Here is a 26,818-nt window from a genome sequence, read left to right as displayed (position 1 = left end):
AAAGGGAGCACTGGCAGAGTTTGTCAAAACAGATGGAACACGACTTCTACGGAACACAAAAACAAGTATGGAGAATGATCAGAGGGCAAAGAAAGTTGATGAACGAATTAACAAAAGCAAAACACATTCAGAAGGAAGCATGTGCAGACTACTTCCGATCTCTATTTGCTAAAGGCGACGATAATGAACCACCAACATCTGAAGTTACAACCAACGAAGAAATAAACATCGAGGAGGGAGAGGTAAAGGAAGCATTAAGATTAAAAATAGAAAATCTCCAGGAGAGGACAGAATATCGAACGAACTCATAAAGTACGGAAGACAAGATCTAACTAAACAACTATTAAAACTAATACAAAAAATAATAGAACAAAACAGAATACCACAAGAATGGAGATCAAGCATCCTAATACCTCTCTTCAAAATAAGAGACTAATCTGACCTGGAGAATTACAGAGGAATTAACTTATTAAACACAACAATAAAATTAACAACCAAAGTGATAACAAACAAATTAAATGAAATTATAACATTAGCAGAAGAACAACAAGGTTTTAGGTCGGGAAGGTCATCCACTGACGCTATATTTATAATGAAGCAAGTTCAAGAGAAATCATTGGAATACAACAAACCGGCATATTTATGTTTCGTGGACCTTAAGAAAGCATTTGACAGGGTCACATTAAAGGACGTTATCCATTTGTTATAGTCGAGAGAGGTACCTCTAGGAATAATTAAAACGATCGAAAACATCTACTAGAACAACACAATAAAAGTAAAAGTGGACGATAAATTAACTGACCCAATTGAAGCCGGCAATGGGATAAGACAGGGGGATTCCTTAAGTCCTTTATTGTTCAACCTGATCATGGACGAAATAAAAAAAAAGTAATAACTAAAAAAGGATACCAAATGGGAGAAAAACAACTTAAAATAATCTGCTATGCGGACGATGCAGTACTAATCTCTCAAAGTGAAGATGATTTACAACGTATGCTGCACCAATGCAACATAATCGCCAGAAAATTTAGCATGTTCATTTCCTCACAAAAGACAAAATGTATGGTTATAAGAGCAGATCCAATAAGATGTAAATTGGAGCTGGAAGGTTAGATAATAGAACAAGTGATGGAGTTTAAATACCTAGGCATCACACTATCTAGCTACGGAAGGCTCGAAACAGAAGTGGAAGATCAAGTAAATAGTGCAAACTAAGCCGCAGGTTGGCAGAATGACACAATATGGAGAAATAAAAATATCGGAAAAGAAATGAAAGGCAGAATTTACAAAACAGTCATCAGACCAATAATGACATACGCGGCAGAAACACGACCCGACACAGAGAGGACAAAAAGATGGCTCGAAACAGCGGAGATGAAAACCCTTCGAAAAATCAATGGGGCAGAGCTAGAAGTACAGATATACGACGGAGATGCAAGGTGTATAACATTAACAACTGGGTAAGAAACAGAAGAATAGAATGGAATGACCACATAAGCCGAATGACAACAAATAGGATAGTCATGACAACGAGAGACGGTTCCCCAATAGGAAGACGATCGGTGGGAAGACCACGAAAACGATGGAGCGGCAACTTACTAGAGGCACATTGAAAAAACAGACAGTCATGTCTATACAAAAAGAAGAAGAAGAAGAAGAAGAAGATTATGAAGGGTAAAATCAAAGGAAAAGAGGTCCTGGTAGATTATAAATATCCAGGCTGAAAAACATTCGCTACTGGACCGGGTAAAACACACAGATGATTTTAAGAAAAGCAGAAGATAGAGACGAATGTGCAATGGTTATAGCCTACCTTCATTAGTGCAGTCGGCACTAGAAGAAGAACATACAAAAAGGAGCGAAACAAGGAGATAGCTTGAGCATTCTACTATTTATAATGTTCATGAATAGATTCATAAACAATATGAGATCTAGAACGAGGTAAAGTATGGAGGAAAATAATATACAATACCAGGAAAGGCAGGAACAGAAATGATCAAATCAGAAAATAACTAGATCAAGAATCCATAATAAGTAAAATAACCAGAAAACAATTGGAATAAGTGAAATTAAAATAGTAAATAAACTTAACAGGAGGGTCAAGAAATGGCTGCATAAATAAAATTATAAAAGCAGGCAAAGTCAGAGAGATAAACTACAAGGAAATGAAAATGATATCGGGAAACAACAGGGAATTGAAACAGAGAATAGACCCCAACACAACAAAAAATCTGACACCATAGTGGGTAAAAACAGTTTAAAGAAGGAGAATAAGAAGAAGAGGAGGAAGAAGAAGAAGGTCTCATGAATTCTTTATTCAAAAAATAATATTAGTTTAAATTTGCTAATCCTAGTTTTCGTTTTACTAGCAGCAACCTGTATATGTTTTTTCAATTTCAATTTTGTCCTAAATAATATTATTGTCAAACACGCCATTTTAAATAAGAACTTCCATCAAAAGTTAAAAACGACATTATTTGCTTGATTTGTCTCAACGTTGGAGAATTCAATTTCTCGGAAACACTTTTCTGTTTAGACATGATGATCATGACATTCAACAAATATTCTTATCTACAGAAACAGAACGTCATCGTCTTTGATGTACGTGTCTCACGCGATCGCTCAAAGGAAAACGAAATATCGCTCCTCAAAAAAATGGATAAAAAGAAGTGGGTATACTCATCCTAATAACCAGGGGAAGGCGCCCGCGTTTTTTTCAAGGAGTTGGGAATAAAATGAGGATGTTACTGGGTTAATTTAGATAGTAAGACTCTTCTGAAATAAATTCATGTATTGAGGACGTAAAACTGGCTAAAATAAATGACATGTATATATACCGAGTTGTGAATCTTCAAACAGGCCGTATGTAACTCAGTGGCAAATTCTTCTTCTTATTCTGCTTCTTCTTCATCCTCGTAAGCAATTTTACTTGTTTATTGACGGATTGATACCTCTCCATCTTTTGCGCAGTCGACCACTACCTCTGTGATTTATCTCTTGCTATTTTGACCACACGTGGCTCTTCCATTCTGCTTATGTGGTTATTCCATTCGTTTTTCTATTAACTGTCCATTCGTTTATACACTGTACGTTACATTTTCTTCTGTGTTCACTTCTCTTTCGATCTCTCAGTACAGCCAAATACCATGTAATTCTTCTCAGTACTCTCATCTCCACTGTTTCCAGTAGTCTTTCTTTTGTGCCTGTATCGGGTCTTGTTTCTGATGCATATGTCAGTACTGGCTTTCAAATTCTTGACTTCTTCTGTGTTAATACAGTGGAACCTCGATAACTCGGATTAATCGGGACCGCGGCCGATCCGGGTTATCGAAAATCCGGGTTAACCGGAGAGCATGGTAAAAATTAATAAAATACGGTATACTTATAGATAAAGTCCGTTATAATTGAAATAACATGAAATATATATGCACAGTACACATCTAACTTACCTATAGTTCTATTATTGTTCGTTTCTAGGTAAAAAAACTCAGTCAGTTTCGTCTGCAATCGAATCGATGTTATGTTATTTAACGACGTTCTACACCTTCGTTGCGGGGTATGGTCTCAGAGGAAAGGGGGAAACTTATATGCAAGCGAAAGTTCGTAACAATGCATTTATAGCAGAATACTCAAATCATATGTTTCAGTATTGAATACTTTATAAAAATAAATTATAATAAATTACGGAAATTACGGAATAAATTACGGAATTGATTATAATAAATAAATTAAAAATAAATGGTACGGTAAACAATCCTCATTTTTTAATATGTTATTCCTTACAAAAAAACCTTTAATTTAAGCACAAATAATTAAAAATCGTAAATTTGGGTCAAAAGTTATTAACTTTTTAAAAATTACCATAAGAGCCCATGTTAAAACTTAACTTTGGCCCTTAATAGTAATTAAACGGCATGATAAAACAATTTTTAAAAAATCAAGTCTTAGTTTTTTGAAGTAAACTATAACATACTAAAATTTCATGCAAATCCTTAATTCTTTGCCGAAGGTGTAGAACGTCGTTAACAACAGTGGCTCTTTCATTGTTTAAAAGACCATTGTTTAAAAAACAATTTTTTAAATATTCTATTAGTCTTTTTTTAAACAATGCTAAGACAGTTGGAAATAAATAAAGGAATAACAGATGTCTGTTGTTTCGGATAGCCCGAGATAATGAGCGTCGCTCTGCCGCCGCCGTGTGCCATGAGTCATTTTTACTATCGTATAGTTCAAATTACACAAATACCCATTATCTCTGAAATATTATATTATGGTCGAAGCGAAGATTGGTGGGATATGCGCATTTTATCAATGAAATTCGATATTTTTAAGACATTCCAGAAGCGGCTACAGATAAAATGTTTTAACATAATACATACGTTTTTATTGTTGAAATGTTTGTCTGATGAAAATCGGTCCGGGTTAGCCGGACTTCCGGGTTATCGGGGGCCGACTTAACGGGGTTCCACTGTATGTGTGTTCCACCATATGGTGTTATTAAGGTATACTGCTAGTCTTTTTTGTATTTAGACATAGAAAGGAAAACGAAATATCGCTCCTCAAAAAATGGATAAAAAGAAGTGGGTATACTCTCGTAATAACCAGGGGAAGGCGCCCGAGTTTTTTTCAAGGAGTTGGGAATAAAATGAGGATTTTACTGAGTTAATTTAGATAGTAAGACTCTTTTTAAATTAAATTCATATATGGAGGATGTAAAGCTGGATGAAATATATGACATTTATTATGGTATATAATGATACCGGGTATGGTCAAACGTCATTCGATAGTTCTAAAAAAATATGGAACAACAATTAATAAAAACAAACAAAAGTTATGGTGATAGGAGAGAATGAAGAAGAAGAAAACATAAATATAAAAATAAAAGAAGTAAATATCGAACAAGCACGATACTTCCAATACTTGCAAGTAGAATTAGAAGACGAGATACAGGAAACGGATATTAATAATAGAATTCAAAAAAGATGAACCTATACCATGCAATTAATAATAAATTCGTAAACAAAAATTAAATATAAGAAAAATAAAAATTAATGTTAGTATGGTATAGTTAGACCCAAACCCAGACATCCAAAGTGAAAGTTATCCTCCAACACCAAATTGTTCTATATGGTCCACATAATGTTCAGAAAAAAGTCACACCATTTTGAGCGTCGGGTTTGGGGGGAGAGGGGGGAGAAATCTGCAAATTCGTAGTTTTTTACGTTTTTCGTCAATATTTCTAAAACTAAGCGGTTTAGCATGAACAAACCTCTACACAAAATTGTTCTACATTAAATTTGAAATAAAAAAGGCCCTGTGAATAACCCTTCTAAAATGAACGGTTCCAAAGTTACGGAGGTAGTATAGTATAATTGGTCCAAAAAAAAAGGCCTAACCCAGACATCCAAAGTAAAAATTTTCCTTCAACACCAAGTTGTTCTGTATGGTCCACATATTGCTCAGCAAAAAGTTACACCATTTTGAGCGTCCGGTTTAGGGGGGAGATGTGGGAGAAGTCGGTAAATTAGTAGGTTTTTTACGTTTTTCGTCAATATTTCTAAAACTATGCTTTAGCGTAAGGAATGTTCTATAGAAAAATGTTCTATATAAAATTTAAAACAAAAAAGGTTCTATACATAATTGTTATAAAATCAACGGTTCCAGAGTACGGAGGGTAAAAAGTGGAGGTTTTCGATACATACTTTTTATATTTACCGATTTCTCCCCCTCTCCCCCCCAAACCCGACGCTCACAATGGTGTGACTTTTTTCTGAACATTATGTGGACCATATAGAACAATTTGGTATTGGAGGATAACTTTCACTTTGGATGTCTGGGTTTTTGGTATAGTTATATCATAAATATTGCCCAAAAAATATAAAAAGTATCGAAAAAATCGACTTTTCACCCTCGGTAACTCTGGAACCGTTGATTTTATAACAATTATGTACAGAACATTTTTTGTTTTAAATTTCATGTAGAACATTTTTGTATATAACATTGTTTACGCTAAAGCATAGTTTTAGAAATATTGACGAAAAACGTAAAAAACTACTAATTTACCGGCTTCTCTCCCATCTCCCCCCCAAACCGGACGCTCAAAATGGTGTAACTTTTTACTGAACAAAATGTGGACCATATAGGATATTTTCGTGTTGGAGGAAAACTTTTACTTTGGATGTTTGGGTTAGGCCTTTTTTTGGACCAGTTATACTATACTACCTCCGTAACTTTGGAACCATTCATTTTAGAAAGATTATGCATAGGGCCTTTTTTATTTCAAATTTAATGTAGAACAATTTTGTATAGAGGGTTGTTCATGCTAAACCGCATAGTTTTAGAAATATTGGCGAAAAACTTAAAAAACTACGAATTTACCGATTTTTTCTCCTCCCCCCCCCCCCCCGCAAACCCGACGCTCAAAATGGTGTGACTTTTTTCTGGACATTGTATGGACCATATAGAACAAGGATATATATTGAAGGATAACTTTCACTTTGGATGTCTGGGTTATGCCATCTTTTGGATCAACTATACTATACGATGTGTTCAAGTCAATATATTAGGATTGTGTTAACCTTTGGTTGCGAATCGTGGGTTCTAACAGAACGACAAAAGAGTAAAACACAAGCAGTAGAAATGAAATATCTGAGACGGGTTCAAGAAGTTACCAAAAGAGATAGATATTGTTCTGAAGCTATTTCTTTGTGGCATTTATGTAATATACTATTCTAACTCAGAAATAAGCCACAATTTATCTTGAAAAATATTTGTACTGAAATTTCCACTTCCACTTCGGACGTTGTTATCAAAAAATTGAAGAAAAAAATTTTCTGTGTAAATGGTATATTTATTTGATTATTTCATTTATAGGAGATTCTGACCAATAGAAAGCTACAGATATCTAAATTAAATTGATAATTTTTGATAATTTCCCGTCGTCAAGTATATTACGTCAGATGCCCTTCGGTGCTACGAAAAAATACATTCAGTGACATTAATGACAATTAATGTTTTAAAAATTATAAAAGTGATGACTTTCAACCGTAAAATATTTATAACAACTGTGTGTTTAATTGTACTAATTTGTACTTACATAAATAAATTACAATAAAATTTTAGTTTTGAACAGTTTTATTCATGAAATAATCGCAACAAATTGCACTCGAAATTAATATAGAATTTTTTCCCTCGTGACACTTTTGACATAATTTCACTCGCCTTCGGCTCGTGAAATTAAAACTGTCAAAGTGTCACTCGGGAAAAATTCAATAATTTTAGAGCTCTTGTGCAATTACTACTGAAAACCCCAATAAGGGGCTACATTAAAAACAGAACGTTTTCGCTCTAAAGAGAGCATCATCAGTGTTCTTAGCCTAAAATAAGCATAACTATAATTAGTGAAGACAAAAGTAAAAAATTTAAAGGTTGACAAAGATAAAAAATTAGGTTATACTCACAAGCTCTACATGCTAAGCCACCACAAGTACATGGGTTAAAACCCTTAAAATGTCGACTAAAAGTCTTACATTGACATGTTGTATACTAAATTCTGGCGATGGATGAAATTTAGAGAGATATCTCAAAGCACTATATGACTATTCCACGAAGCATGTGGGTGGTTGAGTCGATTTCTCTGTCTTCACAAAGAGAAAGGTGAAAGCCAACTGATTACAGGTGACAGGTGTGAAAGCGTTTCTGACTAATGACAGTACGAGACAGACAGTGTAACTTGAAATTTTGTGAATTGATATGTACTATATTACCTTGAGTTTACAGTTTGTGTAGTTGAACTTATTGTAGTGGTTACAAATCTGCTTTTTTTAATTCTTAGCTAAAAAGTGTTCTTTAGGTTGACTGGAACATTTCCTGGAGTTTTCACTTTACAAAATTTAGGGAAAACATTGTTGTTTATGCATTGGAAGATGAACCATACATCAAATTTAAGAGTGCATCTTTTAGTGGCTAAGCGCATATATTGTTGAGCCAGGTTGACCATACCGTCAATATTAAAATCCATAATGATTTATGGATTCTTATCAGAATACAAAATAATAAAAATAAATTAAACAAAAATGTCGTTGCTTAGTAAAAAAATTCTTTTAATAATTTATTTAATCTGACTCATTTATATCAGCAATTCAGACATATATTATACATTTTAAAGTAGCAGACTTTAAAATGATATTGCTACTATTTATGAGTTGCATTCCTGGGACAACTTTATTGAAAGATAGTTCATTCGATTACATAATTCTACTTCGATAACTGAACTAATGTCCAAGCCATTTTGAAGAGGAACGAATTCCATCCATATATCATACTATTCCTGGAGAAACTTAATGGGGATTATTATGACCACCGCGTCGTTTACAGTTTTGTGAAATAATCAGTGAGCGAGCAGTGTTCGATACACAGTTTCGCTTTATTATTTTTTCTCAATGGATTCATTTTATTTTCATTAATGGTTCTGTAAATTGTCAGATGGCGTTATTGGTCTGATTAAAACCCTAGGATATTCCACGAGATCCATACAGAGCAACTGCAAATATTAAATTTATGGGAGGATATTTTTGGTAATCGACTGGTGGGACCACTATTTTACCTGACATTTTGACTGGCGCAATTCTGTCTTGACTGATGGTTTTGAAAATGCTGAACAATATCTATTATGAAGATCCTTGGATTATTTAACACGACAGTACTCCTCCACAGTACTCCAAAGGATTACATATTATTCATTCTATCTGTGTCGCTGTTTGGAATTCAGGAAAATGGCCATCTGATTGGTGTACCTCAATTTATATCCCACTACACAAAAAAGGAACTACTACCAGATGTGAAAACTGCCGCACACTGTCACTTATAACACATGCTAGTAAAATCTTGTTGCATATCATCAAAAACAGATTAAAAACCTATCTACATTACCAAATACCTCAGCAACAAGCGGGGTTTGTAAAGGGTAAAGGTACAAGGGAACAAATCCTGAACCTGAGACAACTCATTGAAAAGTCTAGAGAATTTCAAGTACCTATGATTATATGCTTCGTTGACTACCAAAAGGCATTTGATTGTGTAAGATGGATAAATCTGTGGTAAATTTTAATAGAAATGGGCGCACCAATGCACCTGGTGACACTTATTAAAAATCTGTACCAGTCTAATATAACGACAGTACGACTAGATCAGAAGTTCTCCAACCAATTTAAGACCGAGAGAGGTTTTAGACAAGGATGCGTGTTGTCACCTGACTTATTTAACATTCATGGTGAACATGTCATGAGGATGGTTTTAGAAGGATGGGCCGGTGGAGTAACAGTAGCTGGTAGGAAAATCTCCAATTTAAGATTTGCTGATGACACTACACTTATAGCAGTAAATGAGCAAGAAATGTTTGATCTTCTGCGAACAGTTGAGTACGAAAGCAGTAAAGTTGGTCTGAAAATCAATAAAGCTAAGACAAAAATAATGGTGGTCGACAGATTCGACACTATTAAACTGACTAACATGTTACAGGAATACCAGATAGTAAACACCTTTGTCTATATCGGGTCTAGTATAACTAGCGATGGTAACTGTGAAGCAGAAGTTCGGAGACGTACTGGTATGGAAAAAAATGCGATGAGTCGCCTAACTAAAGTTTGGCAAGACATATCTATCTCTCAAAATATCAAGATGAGACTGATGAATTCCCTTGTATTCTCAATATTTCTATACGGGGAAGAGACTTGGACTCTTCGCGCATGCGAGCGCCAAATAATTGATGCCTTTGAGATGTGGTGCTGGAGAAGAATGCTGCGCATACCTTGGACAGCTCATAGGACAAACGTTTCCATTCGAAACCAACTCAATATTAAAAAAAGGCTGTCTACAATATGTCTGCAACGAATTCTGCAATTCTTTGGTCACGTGGTTCGCAGAAGTGACGACAGTTTGGAGAGATTAATTGTTTCTGGAAACGTTCCGGGGAGAAGATCAAGAGGACGATCATCAACTAGATGATCTGACCAAATAAAGCAGTGGTTCCCAACCTTTTATGTCTAGCGACCCACCTTCTGATGTTTTTTCGTATTCACGACCCATCCCTCACCCATGATGATACATAATGTACGCTTTTCAGCTACTGTGAGGGTCACGCCGCAACCCACCTGAAATCTGCCGGCAACCCACTAGTGGGTCGCGACCCACCGGTTGGAAAACGCTGAAATGAAGCATTCAGCTGGAAACTCATTCTGCGAAGCTCTTAGAGCAGCTTAAGATAGAGACCAATGGAGAAACATTGTTAGGAATATTGGAAGAAATCACGATCCTCAGTAACGGGGAAACGACAAGAGAGAGAGAGACTCCTCCACGTTCTGCTTAAATTTTCCACGGCGTTGGATAGGAAGGAGAGGCAGCATTGAATGGCTTCCCCAGTCACCAGATCTATCTCCCATTGATTTTTTTTCTGGGGACCCCTAAAAAGTAAAATTTATAGAACATCACCCGACGTCATCATCCAGCCCTTTGCGTTCACTGCTGGACATAGGCCTCCCTCATTTTTGTCCATTGTGCTATATTTTAAGCACTTTGCATCCAATTTCTAGATATTTTCTTGAGATCGTCAGTCCAACTAGTAGGTGGTCTTCCTCTACTTCTTTTGTCTAATCTCGGCCTCCACTCTTCGTCCATCTTCCATCACTGATTCGGGCGACGTGTCCGGTCCAGTTCCATTTCAGGGTGGCAATTGGGTGGTAAGGAAATGGGTGAGTCAAAAAGTTTCACAAAAAAGGGGAATATTTCGCGAAAGGAACGTCAGATCAAAAAACTAAAAAATACGTCTTCAATATTTTTCAAAAATCTATCGAATGGTACTAACCAGGACCCCCACGGAGAGGGTGGGGAGTAAATTTAAAATTTTAAATACAAACCCCGCGATATTTCACAAAATGAACACCAGATCGAAAAACTGCAAAATACACTTTCAAAATGTTTTTGAAAAATCTATCGAATGGTACCAAACACGACCCCCCACGAAGGTGGGGTGGGGGGTTACTTTAAAATCTAATGGGACCCCCAAATTTTTATTGCAGATTTGGATTCTTTACATAAAAATAAGCAACTTCTATTCGAGACATTTTTTCGAATTATGGATAGATGGCGCTATAATCGGAAATAACGATTGTTGGAAATGGAAAATTAAATTAAAAAAATGGAAAGTAACCACTAAAATGGAAAACTTTACTTAACTTTTTTTGCTTTTAGGACCTAATAATCACAACCCAATAGGTCCCCATAACGCTCGAGTGACTGCAAATTTAGCATACTTTGCTCCCTACCATTATAATTGTAAAGTAAAATAATCTAAAATACCAGAAATTAATCAAAAATCTGTCAAAAAGCAATCTATCTGACGCTGGGTTTTAAAAAAATTTGTCTTAGTGTCTGATAATTACTCTGTTTCGTTTCCATCCAGCCACCCTATATATAGTATCGATAGTATTTACTTCTAGCAGAGATATGAGCTCTGCTTATTCTAAATCTTTCTTCTGAAAATCATAAATTTAGCAGAAAGGAAAATTTCAAAAATATCTCGAACTGTATTTTATTCCCTGAAGTTCACATTCTTCGCAACGACATCAAATATTCATGAAAATACAATTTAATATCGGTTGTATTGCGCCATTTGTGTCTCGAACGGAATATTTAAATAACCTCTCAAAGTTTTCGGTACCTTGGAAAATTTATCTAGAAAATTTTATACAAAATAACTTTTCCGGACACGACGCGAAATATAATTATACAGTTCCGGGTTGTTTTTGTCTGTTTTTATTAATTCGGAAATGTCGTAAAAATGAAGTAAATTTTATCCGAAATCTAGTTTAGCCATAAAGAAAAATAATAAAAAGTATTTTGTGGTTACAATTTACTATTCATAAGGATTCGATTCTACTTAAATTTATTTATTTGAACCTAAATAAACAAATGTTAATGTAGACCAGGACTAATCTGTAAAAAAACGTGTATTTTTGGATGTGAGACGTGGCATTCGGATTTTTGCTGATAAAGTTAGGTGACACCTTCAGTAATAATAATTGACTCTTGCTTCTTCTCAAATATGCCCGGAACATTAATAAAAAAATTAAAATATTTAAAAGTCTCGAAAAACATCGATCTTTTTCTGCTTTCTTTGCTTATAACTTTAAAACGATTCGTTTTAGAACAAGGTCGTAGAGAAATAAAATAAAGATAATTAAATTTTGTATGATATACGACTGGTCAAAAATGTCTTAAGGTATTACCTTTTCTGCAATATAACAATAAATACAAAATAAGGGGGCAAAATACGCCTGTTGTTACTCAATGTTTCTTAACCACTTTGGTGGCACTTAGAACCTTAGTAATTCGCTTAGAAAATTCGTATAACTTACTTAAACGGTCTACCAAATTTCATTAAAATCGACCTAATAGATTTTGCATAATAAATTTGCAATGTAAATATTTTTAAAAAAGTTCAAATTTTTTAAAATCTTTCTGAACAAAAAGTAGGCCATTTAGAAGTTGGCTAATTTTCTTACATATAAAGAGGTGCTCTACCTATCTAATACACTTTACAGAATTAAAATCGGATTATTTAAGGGGTTTCAGCAATGTTTTAAAATTATAAACAATTTCTTGGCTTATAAACAAATAGCTTTGTTTAATAATAAAAAAATTAATTTTTAGCAATGCAAATAATTAAAACCGGTATAATTTGACTTAAACTTTCAAATGCTGTCAGCAGAATTGCTATTTTATTTTTTAATCAAAAGTTATTCTCTTTCAAAAATTGCAATTTTTCGATTTTTTTAAAGTTCCACCGCGTTTATCTCGAAAACTATGCATCCTACGAAAAAAATTGTAAGAACATTTTTTGCTTAGAATTACCCAAGAAATACAAAAAAATGCGTTTCATTTTGCGACAAATCGATGTTATGTAATTCCTCAAGTTCTTTGTTCATTACAATCTTATCGACATCCGGATCAACTGTTACCCAAAAAACTCGTGTTCTACGGGTCAAAATACATAAAAGAACTTGGGTAAGTCCATTTAAATAAAGGAGCCCGTAGCACCCCCTCCTGGACACAGCACTAATTTGTTTATAAGCCAAAAAACTGTTTATAACTTTAAAACATTGCTGAGGCTGCTTAAATAATCCGATTTCAATTCTCTAAAGTGCATTAGATAGCTGGAGTGCTTCTTTATATGTAAAAAAATTGATAAATTTTTGTATGTTATAGTTTTTGTTGTGCAAGATTTTAAAAAATTTTAATTTTTTAAAAAAGTTTGGATTGCAAAATTAGTATGCAAAATCTAGTAAGTCAATTTTAATGAAATTTGGTGGACGGTTTTAGCACATTACAAAAATTTTCTAAGCGAATTAGGAAGGTTCCAAGTGTAACCTTAGTGATGGAAAAACATTGAATAAGGACAGGCTTGTTCTGCTCCCTTATTTTATATTTATTGCTATTTTGCAGCAAGGGTGTTAAATTAGGACATTTTTAACTAATCGTATCTCATAGAAAATTTAATTATCTTTGTGTTATTTCTGTACGACTTTGTTCCAAAATGAATCGTTTTAAAGTTATAAGCAAAGAAAGTAGAAAAAAAAAGAAATTTTTTGAAATTTTTAAGTATTTTATTTTTTTTATTAATGTTCCGGGCATATTTGAGAAGGAGCATAAGTCAATTATTATTAACGAAGTTATCACCTAACTTTATCCGCAAAAATCCGAATGCCACCTCTCACAACCACCTAAAAACAGATCCTTCCTGGTCTAATGAGCTACAAAACAAAGGCCAGCCAAAGAGTGTATACTACAGTCGTCAGAGATATGTTATAAAATCCAGATAAACCAGTTAAATTTTGCCGCTGATGTAATAATAAAGTTAATCTATCTACTTCAGCACTTACTACTATTACTAGACTATAAAAACTATGGAATCGTTTTCCAAAGAGATTAAAACGTTTGACATAAATCATTTCAAAAGACCGAACTCTCTCGACAGTCCATTAAAACTTCTCTACGTAATATTAATTCAGAAAACGGTTAATTCTTTTAACTAGCTACCTCTTCAGATACATGGTAATGAGGTTTCCAGTTAAGCTATGCTAACTAGAAGTTTTTTAAAATGGTTTATTTCTGTTAAACTAATAATTAAATGGAGAAATTGTGAATGCTTGTTCTTCGTATATTTCCGTGTCATTAGCTAGTGGACTAAAATTTAAAAAATTCTTAAAACTGTATCCTAGTATTTATTATAGCCAAAAACCTTTTTGAAGTTACTTCAACTTCTTTAGGCGCGATTGTGAAACATGTTGAGAGTGAATCTTTATAAAAACGACTGTCTGAACTACGTGCGCAGAGATAGCATGAAGTTAGTTGCTAAATGTTTCAAGTTACGTATGTATCAGTTCAAATAAAGTGTGAAAATAATATATTGGTGTTTTTAGTAAATACAGTAAGGTCTCGCTTCTACAGAAATGCGCATATAAAAACATCGCATAAAAAAATACTTTACTTGCATTGAAAAAGTAGGGATACGTTCTAGACAAGGCGAAAACGGCGGGTTCTTTGGAGAAAATATTCCCATGAGATTTTTTTGCATAATCAGATTCGTGAGACATTCTAGAATAAGATTCAAGAAGTCGCCCATGCGAAAAGTGGTCCAAATTTTTTTTAACAATTTTTTTAATCAATTTGCAAAAATCAATATTTTTGGCCAGGATAATTTTTTAAGTTTTTTTGGACCATTCTGGATAAAAAAGGTCTCTTATAATTTTTCTCTAAAGTTGATTGTTTTCGAGGTAAAAGCATTGTAAAACTGAAAAAAAAACGAACAATGGCGATTTTCAAGGCTTAATAACTCGGTTAAAAGTTATTACTATGAAAGTCAGAAAGCGACTAAATCAAATTTTAAATCTCCCCCTACAAGATCCTTAAGAAATTTTTGTCATTATTTGATTAATAAGTTGATATTTTTAAGTTATAAAAATGAGCGCCATGCACGTATTAGGCGGCCGTCCATGATGAGTGCGAAAGAGATGCCTTTCAGGCAGTCCAATGGCGAATCACACTCGCACTCACATTTACAGCCGCGTCAATACGATCTTATCGCTCATTATTAATAATTAAAAATAACAGCTTAGTAATAAATTAATGACACAAATTTCTTCAGGATCATGTAGGGGGGGGGGGGCTTTAAATTTGATTTAGTCACTTTCTGACTTTCTAAATAATAATTTTTAACCGAGTGATTAAGTCTCAAAAATGGCCATTTTCGCGTTATCCAAATTTTAAATTGCTTATAACTTGAACACAATCGACTTTAGAGAAAAATTACAAGAGACCCTTTTTGTCCTGAATGGTCCATAAAATCTAAAAAAAATTGTCCGGGCCGAAAATATTGATTTTTGCAATTTGAATAAAAAAAATTGTTAAAAAAAATTTGGACCACTTTTCGCGTGGGCGACTTCTTGAACCTTATTCTGGGGTGTCTCACGAATGTGATTATACAAAAAAATCTCATGGGAATATTTTTTTCAACGAACCCGCCGTTTTCGCCTTGTCTATTCCGTAGTTTTCTAAAATCACATAAAATGGTGGACGTTTGTCCACCAAAAGTTGTATGTGTTTGATGTTTTTTTTTTCTCCATTAGGCCAAATAAAATCTTAAAGAAGGAATTAAAAACGCAGACTAACGATATTGAAATTGCAAAACCTCTTTTAATGAAACATAAAACTTGACAATTAATTAAACGTTTCAATACAGAAATCAAAATGTGTTGTTTATTATATACTGCAACTTGAAATCAGCAACATTTAAACTCTTAAATACTTAAACATTTAAATTTAATTTCAAAAGTATTACAGGTTATACCTTTCAATGCGAAACTCAGATTAATGTAATAGCTACATGCTACATCCTGTAACAAGGGGAATACCCGAATTGCAAACCCTCAGATTAATGACATCTGGATGGGAATAGTTAATATTAATTAGTATACTAGTTATTAATAATAGACATTTTTGGATGACATACAAACCGCATAACTTCAAAATCGCATTAAAATAATTCGCATAAAAAGAGACCTGACTGTATATTTATTATAATTTATGTGTCTTTGGATTTGTCTTCCAATAAGTATTAAAATATGACGAAAATAAGATTAAAAAGCAGTGTTAATATTATTTGTACATTCTGTCAGAATAATTCATATTGGTATCGATTTTACGGCCATAGTACACTTACGTACACGGTTGCCGCCGATAACCGTAATCAAGCCGTGTTTACTGCGGTTATGTTTAATGCTTTAAGAACACCTCATGTTGTTGCCTTGCTTTACATTTTTTTTTTAATTTTTCGTATTGTTTTAATAAAATTGTTTGGAAGGTAGTAAGTATTAGTAAGTTAGTTAAATATTTAAATAAAATACAAATAAACTATCTAAAATAAACTTATTTGGATGGATACAATTCTTACAGATATGGATTTTGGCACAGTATGACTCCCCACAAGGCACGGGGGTTGCTTATCTAAAGGATATGTCGTTACATTACGGACGGTGGGTAGCAACTACCCTAGGTTCATAGTACCCTCGGTTCGTGTTAAGGGTATATCTCTCAGACAAGCAACCCACATGCCTTTTGGGGAGTCATACGATGCCAAAGGCAATATCTATAAGACTTTTATCCATCTCTTGGATTTATCAATAATAATGTAATTTATTGTGAGCTGAATGTAGGATGAGCATGTGATTAGCCTGTATCAGCACTGGTGACGATCTTTTTAGATCGAAAACGTTGTGTGATTTAGATGTAGCTACAGCTTTCAGGGTTTTTAATAAATACATACCTATACGCCAGTCAATGGGAGCATGGATAGGATAGTACCTCCGAATTCTATCCTACTGCATGGATTTTAATGAAATTTTGGGCCTAGCCTCTACTTATCTCCTAATTCAAAGTCTACCCTATGCCGATGTGTGCTTTTATCTTGGGGGTGGTTCCCATCCCTTCTTAGGGATGGAAAATTTTTTTGGTTAAAATTACCACGAAATTCGCTAGAGACTAATTCTAAGCAAAAGTTATTCTGTATTTTGTTTTTGAAAACTCAATACTTTTTGAGATATTCGTGGTTGAAAATTGGCCATTTTTATTGAATCATAATACCTTTTCGATTTCGGTTTTTTGCGAATACTTTAAAAACTATGCATCTAACTAAAAAAATTATATTAAACATTTTTGTAGGTAATAAAAAGACAAAGAGACACTTGACTTCATAAATCTTCTAGATATAATACAAAAAGAGATATGGTAGGTGAAAATAGTTTGTTTTTTGGTACATTCTCAAATTGGTGTATTCAACTTAAATAACAGAGAAACGGTCGATTTTAGGTGTACTAATACCTTTTGTAGTGCTTGAAAAGACCTTTAAAATGAGCTATATTAAAGGTCCATTACATTAAAACTAATGTATTTTAAGAAAAAATGAGAAGTAATTTTAACCCCCATCCACCAAAATTTAAACGCATCGTTTTCCTTTCACAATACCTTATATAGTGTTATTTCTATGTTCAAAAAGTTGGACGGGTTTAAAATGAATGGTTTTTGAAAAAAAGATCAAATCATATAGAGCATTTTTAAATTTTCAAAAATCTTTCTTTTTCTTCAGGTAACTTGAAAATGATAAGAGATACAGTAATGAAAAATAAAAATGACATTTTTATCTGAAAAAGCCCTACATTTTTGTGTGGTATCTTTTTTTTTTCGTATCTGTTATATTTCTCGAGTTACATGATCTTATTTCTTTCAAAAACCATTCATTTTAATCCAGTCCAACTTTTTGAACATAGAAACAACACTATGATAAAAAGTATTGTAGGAAGGAAAACGGTGTATTTAAATTTTGATGGATAAGGAGTTAAATATACTTCTCATTTCTTCATAAAATACATTAGTCATCAACTTTTTTGCAGAATATCTCGCTTAGTTTGAATGTAATCGACATTTAGTATTGGACATTTTAAAGGTCTTTTCAAGCACAACAAAAGTTACTAGTATCATTATACACCTAAAATCGACAGTTTCTCTGTTATTTCAAGTTGAATACACCGATTTGAGCATGCAGCAAAAAACAAACTCTTCTTACCTACCATATCCCTCTTTGTATTTTAACTAGAAGATTTATGAAGGAACGAATCTCTTTTTTATAACCTAACACGTTTTTTTATAACCTACAGAAATATTTTACAGTAGAAACCCGATAAGTCGGCCCCCGATGACCCGGAAGTCCGGCTAACCCGGACCGATTTTTATCAGACAAACATTTCAACAATAAAAATGTATGTAATATAATATTTGAGAGATAATGGGTATTTGTGTAATTTGAACTACATATACGAGAGTATATAAAAATGTAAGTAAATGTAAGTCTGACTTTTATTTCTACAACCCATATAAAAAAAAGTCGTAACAATACGGTGTTACCTACGACGCTCTTCTCTTCATCAGTTCTCATTTCCATCCTCCTCGTTACTTTGATTAAACATCCTACACAAGAAAACTAATCAATTTACTCCAAATCCCCTCCAACTGTCAAATCAAATTCCCTTTTAAAGTTCCAGTGTATAAATTTAATGGTATTTTCTTGTTTAAATGAGACAAGACACTTAAAGTTTATCGAATAAGTTTTGTGGGCGTCCTGACTGAAAATAATATATGATGCAGTTGTTCAGGTGTTACTAAAGTTAAACAAAAAGCGACAGCACAACAAAGTTGTGAGAAAGAAGAAGTGAGAACGAGTATATCAGACGTAGCTCCAAGACGACACTGTTTAATGAAACAATATATTACTGCAAAATACTTTGTAATTTTCAGGAATTTCTTTATTTGTTCGAAATTGTATTTCAGACGCAAACGAAATAAACTGCTCGTCAAAAGTTAGGGATATAGAAAATTATGCTGATTTTTTCGAGAACAGATGGATTCCGCTATTTTTTTTATTTTAGATTTTTCTTTAGTATTTACACAATTGAGAAAAGGTTTACTCAAACTTATTTTTTGTACTTATACCGGGTGGAAGAAAAGAAATGTTTTTGTTATGTTTGAGACACCCTGTAGGGAGAAAAAGAAAAAAAAACGATGAAAAAAAGGAAGAATGGACTAACTATATAAAAGAGCTCTTCCTGGATACGAGGCCACCACTTAACACCACAAAGTATACGAATACTGGTCCTAGCATTTTAAAAGCGGAAGTAGAGAAAGCCATCAAACAGAGCAAAAATGGGAAATCTCCAGGCCCTGACCAAGTACCATCAGATTGGCTCAAACTTCTGGATGACGACAATGTCTCACAACTAACAAACATTTATAACCATATATACGAGACTGGAATGATGCCACAGATATGGTTAGAGTCTACATTTATTCCACTCCCAAAAAAACCTAATACATCATCATGTAAAGACTTTAGACTAATTAGTCTCATGAGCCACTCTCTCAAGCTACTTCTTAAGATAATTCTTAATAGAATCAAGCAGAAATGTGAAGAGACAATGGGAAACAAACAATTCGGTTTTAGAGAAGGATTGGGAACAAGGGAAGCTTTGTTCTCAATGTTAACATTACTTCAACGATCATGGGAAGTACAGAAACCAATTTACGTCTGCTTTATAGATTTTGAGAAGGCGTTTGATAGAGTTCAACATGATAGGTTGTTTCAATATCTAGAAATGATTGGAATAGATGATAAAGATCTGAGACTTTTACAACATCTATATTGGAATCAAGAAGCTTCTATTCTGGTAGACGGCAAAGAAACAGACAAAATTTGCATTCAAAGAGGTGTCAGACAGGGTTGTGTGTTATCCCCAACTTTGTTTAACGTATACTCAGAAATAATTTTTAATGAAGCCTTGGAAGGACAATGTGGAGTTCGAATCGGGGGTGAAACTATTAACAACATCAGATATGCAGACGACACCGCGATCATGGCTGAAAACATCGAAGATCTTCAATTCCTTATAGATCGAGTCACTAGAGAATGCTCCAATAACGGACTTAACATAAATGCAACAAAGACAAAGTTACTTGTGGTTAGTAAACAAGACGTCGGCCCTATGCAACTAATTGTCAGTGATGAATCAATAACAAAAGTTAACCATTTTAAATACCTAGGATGTTAGATAAACGAGACACTAAATCCGGATGAAGAAATTAAAACTCGTATAGAAATTGCAAGAGGAGCATTTATGAAACTTAGATTTATTCTGAGCAACTCTCAGCTGAACTTACAACCAAGAATCAAGTTCCTAAAATGTTATGTGTATCCTGTATTACTATATGGATGTGAAACCTGGATCATGAAGGTTAACATGATGAACAAATTAGAAGCCTATGAGATGTGGTCATATCGTAGAATGCTCAGAATATCTTGGGTTCAACGCAACAGAGAAGTCTTAAACAGAGTAGGACAAGGCGAAGGTGACTTAATGAAGATGATAAAAAAGAGAAAACTTGAATATCTGGGCCATATAATGAGAGGTAGCAGATACAGGATGCTGCAGTTAATACTCAATGGAAAGATCGACGGAAAAAGAGGAATTGGTCGAAAGAAATATTCATGGCTCCGAAACCTTCGTCAATGGACTGGCTTATCGGCAGATCAATTGTTACATGCCGCACAAGATCGAGAACGATATCGGCAAATTGATATGGAAGCTACCCACGCCTAAAAATTTGGGCACGGTACTTAAAGAAGAAGGAGTAGGGAGAACGAGGTACAAATGTGAGTATACATCAGAATCGTATTGTAGTCTTATGTTTTGTGAACATGCTGTTGATTGAATGTCCCTGATATCTTTAGAAAAAAAAAATAGACGGTTTTGTAATTTAACATGTGTTTTAAACGAAACAAAAGTTTGAGACACTTTGTAGGGAGAGAAAGGCACAAATGTGAGTATACCTCGATATTATATTGTAGTCTCGTATTTTGTGAATATTTTATTTTTTTAATTTCTCTGATATCTTTAATAACAAGGAAACTAGACGGTATTACTCTTTAATATGTGTTTCTATGTTTCACATGTGTGATGTGATGCATGTCGTCAGTTAAAACACATATTCAAGAGTAATACCGTCTAGTTGCTTTGTTATTAAAGATATTAGAGAAATTAAAAAAATAAAATATTCACAAAATATGAGACTACAACATAATATCGAGGTATACTCACCTTTTTGCCTTTTTCTCCCTACAAGGTGTCTCAAACTTTTGTTTCGGTTAAAACACATGTTAAATTACAAAACCGTCTATTTTTTTGTTTCTAAAGATATCAGGGACATTCAAAAAACAAAATGTGCACAAAACATAAGACTACAAGACGATTTCGATGTATACTCACATTTGTACCTACAGGGCGTTTCAAACTTAACATAAGAAAAACATTCCTTTTCTTCCACCCGGTATAAGTACAAAAAAAAGTTTGAGTAAACCTTTGCATAACTGTGTAGATACTAAAGAAAAATCTAAAATAATAAAAAAAAATACGGAATCAGTTAATCTGTTCACGAAAAAATCTACTATGAAAATTCAGCAGAATTTTCTATATCCCTAACTTTTGACGAGCAGTTTATTTTCCAACAAATAGAAAATATGAAAAATTAGGTCCAATCTACACAATAATTGTACAGCTGGTTCCTGAATACTGATACGACTCTTAGTAAGATTTGATTATTTTGAGCAGTGTATTTGATTGGTCTGACATTATATTATATTTATTATGACAGACTGTCAAAGTCAGTTAAAATAAGCAAACAACTGATTACATAGTTATACAGGGTGTAACAAAAATACAGGTCATAAATTTAATCACATATTCTGGGACCAAAAATAATTCGATTGAACCTAATTTACCTTAGCACAAATATGCACATAAAAAAAGTTACAGCCCTTTGAAGTTACAAAATGAAAATCGATTTTTTCCAATATATCGAAAACTATTAGAGATCTTTTATTGAAAATAAGCTTGTGGTATTCCTATGGTAGTAGTATCTTAAGAAAAAAATATAGTGAAATTTGGACACCCTATAAAAATTTTTTGGGGATTTTGTTCCTTTAGACCCCCCAAACTATTGTGTACGTTCCAATTTAACTATTATTGTAGTACCATTAGTTAAACACAATGTTTTAAAAACTTTTTTACCTCTTAGTACTTTTTCGAAAAATCAGCTTTTATCGAGATATTTTGAATATTTGTCAAATCCACCACATATTTGTATATGGCTAAGTACGATTATTATGAAAATTTATTTATGATTTACATTTTTAGGTATATTTTGAACCATATTAAAAAAGAAACCACATCTCGATAAAAGGTGCCTTATCGAAAAAATACAAAGAGGCAAAAAAGTTTTAAAAACAATGTTTTTAACTAATGGTACCGCAGTAACAGTTTAATTGGAACGTACACAAACATTTGGGAGGTTTAAAGGAACAAAACCCCCATAAAATTTTTATGTTAACATATTAAAAAAGAAGCCGCAACTCGATAAAAACTGCCTTATCGAAAAAATACTAGGAGGCAAAAAAGTTTTAAAAATATTGAATGTAACTAATGGTACCACAATAATAATTTAATTGGAACGTACACAAAAGTGTGGGGGGTTTAAAGGAACAAAACCCCTATACAATTTTTATAAGGTGCACAAATTTCACTATAATTCTTTTTTAAAATGTTCCTGCCATAAGAATGTCCCATGTCCATTTTCAATAAAAAATCTCTAATAGTTTTCGATATATTCAAAAAAATCGATTTTCATTTTATAACTTCAAAGGGCTGTAACTTTTTTTATGTGCATATTTGTACTAAGGTAAGTTAGGTTCATCCGAACTATTTTTGGTCCCATAATATGTGATTTAATTATTTATGACCTGCATTTTCGTTACACCCTGTATATTATGTTAATTCATAAATTATTGTAATAATTATTAAGGTCTAAATTTTTATATTATTTTTAATTTCTGCCTTTGGTAAAGAGTATATAAATGATAGTTTTTACATAAAATAGGGTTGTTGTTATTATTTTTATTATTATTAAGGAATAAAACAAACGACTTAACTCAACAATATGTCAAATTAAAAGATACCTGGGCACTACCAGAGGCAGCAAAACATTTTTACATAAGCAGAACCACAGTTTTTCTATTAATAAAAATGGAGGGAACAAGAAACTCTTGAAAGAAAGCGAGGGTCTAGAGTCTAGAAGACCAAAACTATACTAAATTTAGGTATGCAAAAATAAAATTATTATTTTGTAATATCTCCATCAGCAGTGATAACAGCTTGTAGTCTTCGGTCCATCTGCGTGAAAGGAATAAGGAACTATGAAATTGTCCTCTTCAGAGAGCTCTTCCCAAACCTTGCTTTCTTTCGAGAGTTTCTTGTTCGTCCATCTTTTATTGTGACCAACCATCTTCTAATTTCGTTACAATTCTTGATTTTATTTCTTTGCCAGCATGTGGAGCCATTTTTTGAGGTTGAACAGAATAAGTTATCTGACAAATTTTAAGATTTGGCAGTGACAGTGACAGTATGTAAATAAAAAGTATTTATCTTTCAAAATACACTGCTCAATTTTTTACAAAATATGCTTTAGGAGTCGTATCAGTTTTTTTTTTGGAACCAGATGTACGTAAATTCATATAATATATGGTTAAAAAAGTTCCTCGTAAGGAAGCTTTTCTTCCTTAATATTCGTTATATTTTGTCTTCGACAAAATTCTCAAGTAAATGGGAATAAAGAAAATAAAAACATATCTTTAACAGTAGAATTGATTTCCGTCTTGGGCATCATCTGTATTTAAAGTTTTTTGGTGCTTTTACATTTCTATTACTTTTCTGATTACACTTTTGGTCATATTTTCAATATTTACTAGCGTCGTTGTTTCACATCCTGTTTATTACATCCATACCAGCCACGGTTCTTGTACATTTACTACGGTTGCCTATTTCGTCTAACCAATGAACATTAAGACTGCGATTACGTCACGAGAGTACAGTAATTTGAATCGTAATGTGATTAATCGGTATTTTTATGTCTTTGATGTATGTAAAATAGTAAAGATAGTTGTGAAATAAAGATGTTTAGTGGCTTATAATACCTACACTCTAATTTACTTACCGTTGCACGTCATTATCTACGTTAGAGATCTAAGTTGACATTGTTGCCCAATTACAAAAAATTCTTGAATTCATTTTAAATCAAATACATCATACAATTTTTGCGGAAGTGGATTATACAGCAAAACAAATTAATATTCAATGTAAATAAATAAAAACTTTAGAAATAGAAAACAAGAATTAAGTTATAATCTTACGTTAAAGTACATAATAAAAACAGTAAATATAATTAAACAAATACTTATAGTAAAGAATATAAACAAATATGAAGTGTCATCACCGCAACTCTCAAATAAATGTTACCAATCTATGCCAAAATATCACCTTCGTTCGATTATAGCTACAGTGTATTCCGAACAAATGTGCTTCATAAAAACGCTTTATAGTCCATTTATACAAATTAAATGAAACATATTATTGTGTATTTCTTTAAGTCAACATTAATAGAAATCTTTAAATATTATTTCTACGCGTATATAATAAAATATGTCTAGTGGCTGTAATGCCAGTGTACTCGGCCAAGTGATTCTAAAAAAGAACATACCTACCGCCTAAATATTTCGTGTTGGTATCATGTGACTTCACGGGCTATGACACGGAGTCAAATTAGATGGAGTATATGTAATTATGGAAAACTAATTATGGAAAAACATATTTGGGTGGTTTGGTACTTAAAATTAATCAGTACCGCTTGTTCACGTTTATCCAACGGTTAATGTAAGATTTACAGAAATCTAGGACTTTAGTCTCCATTCTACACTGAAAATTTTTCGTTTGTACTGAATTTCCATCAATATTGGATTAACTATTAAATACGTACCGTCCTTAGAGGTAAGCTAGGATTATGTGAATTAAAATTACTTGTATCATTTATTGTAAGAATTTAAATAATAGGTAATAAATTTGGCCACACTACAGCCTGTACCTGGCATTATAAAATTTCATCAACATTATTATTACGTTAATAAATAATTAAATTTTAAATATTGAATGGGTTGCATATGTGAGTCCATATTAAATGAAGTAAAGAAACACAGACTTACTCTTAAATGATTGTGAGTAAGTCTGTGTTTCTATACTTCATTTAATTAAATTTTAAGTCAAGTCTCCCCAGCACAGTCGTAGTAGGCAACCGTAGTAAATGTCTAAGAACCGTGCCAGCACTGTTGTGCTGGGGATGACGTCTTTTGTTTTTTTTCTTTTGGCTGGCATTTCGATGTTCTTCTCGTCTAACTGTATTCTTGGATTGGTCTGTCCGTTGTAGGATTTGTCGTAGTCCTCACAAGGGATCTTGTATACTCCTTGATTTTTCAATGCATTTTTTGCTTGTGTGGTGTGTACGGTTGAGATTTACCTATTGGTGTTAAATATAGTCTCTATTTTGTAGTAATAATAATAACAATAGTCTCCCGTTTAAAATCTTCAGCAAAAAGTACGAACACACCTCACAAAAGCACAAAAACACCACCCTAAAAGTGATGTAGAACGAACGACATTACCGAGGTATTTAGGAGGAAGAGGACTTATGGATATAGGTGAGCAATTAGATAAACAGATTGCTAATTTAAGGACTTATTTTCAGATGCAGGCTGAGACATCTACTCTACACCGCGCTATTTGCGCAGTAGATGACACAACACCGATTATACTGAGGGAACCAGAAATGCGCACAAACCACCTTACCAAGGACGAAAAAATGCACACCTGGATGGGCAAACCTCTGCACGGGCGACATCCGAATGAGGTCAACCAAGACTATGTCGACAATACGGCATCGAACTATTTGTTGACATCAGGAAAGATGTTCCCTGAAACAGAAGGTTCATTATTGGACATTCAGGATCAGGTTATACCAACTAAAAATTACCTGAAATATATCATCAAAGACCCTCAGATCCAGAACGATAAATGCCGACATGGATGCCGAACCCAAGAAACCATCCAACATCTTACAGGGGGCTGCCAGGCATTTGCTGCAACTGAATACAAGGAACGGCATGACGCAGTGGGAAAAATCCTTCATTAAGAGATAGTTTTCAAGCTGGGACTTCTCCAAACGGACCATTTCCCATATTATCAATACGTCCCTGAGAGTATGCTTGAAGATGGTAACTACAAGCTATACTGGGACCGTACTGTGCTCACAGACCAAACAGTGGCACATAATAGACCAGATCTCGTACTAGTTAAGAAATTAACAAGACAAACAACACTAATTGATGTGGTGATACCTAACAACAATAATCTACATAGTAAATTTGCTGAAAAGATCGCCAAGTACAGAGATCTGCAAATTCAAATAAGAAGACAATGGAGAATGCAAAGTACTTAGACGATACCTATTATTATATCTACTACTGGAGTCATTCCGAAGAACCTCCTCGAAAACATAAAAAAGATGGGTCTAAACGAACACCTTTATAAGACCATGTAGAAAGCTGTACTACACGCGATGGCCAGATGTGTACGAAAATTTCTGGGAGATACTCCCGCATGCCAAGTCACCTAGGGCTCGATAACGCGGAAAGAGTCCCACCGGAGCTCAATCCTTTTGAGGATACAGTAGGTATCTGGGATGAGTCAATTTTCCCCTTAGAGGGAGTGTGAGCCGTATG

This window comes from Diabrotica virgifera, chromosome 1 (genome assembly GCF_917563875.1).
Source record: "Diabrotica virgifera virgifera chromosome 1, PGI_DIABVI_V3a".
NCBI lineage: Eukaryota > Metazoa > Arthropoda > Insecta > Coleoptera > Chrysomelidae > Diabrotica > Diabrotica virgifera.
This window is presented reverse-complemented; position numbering follows the sequence as displayed.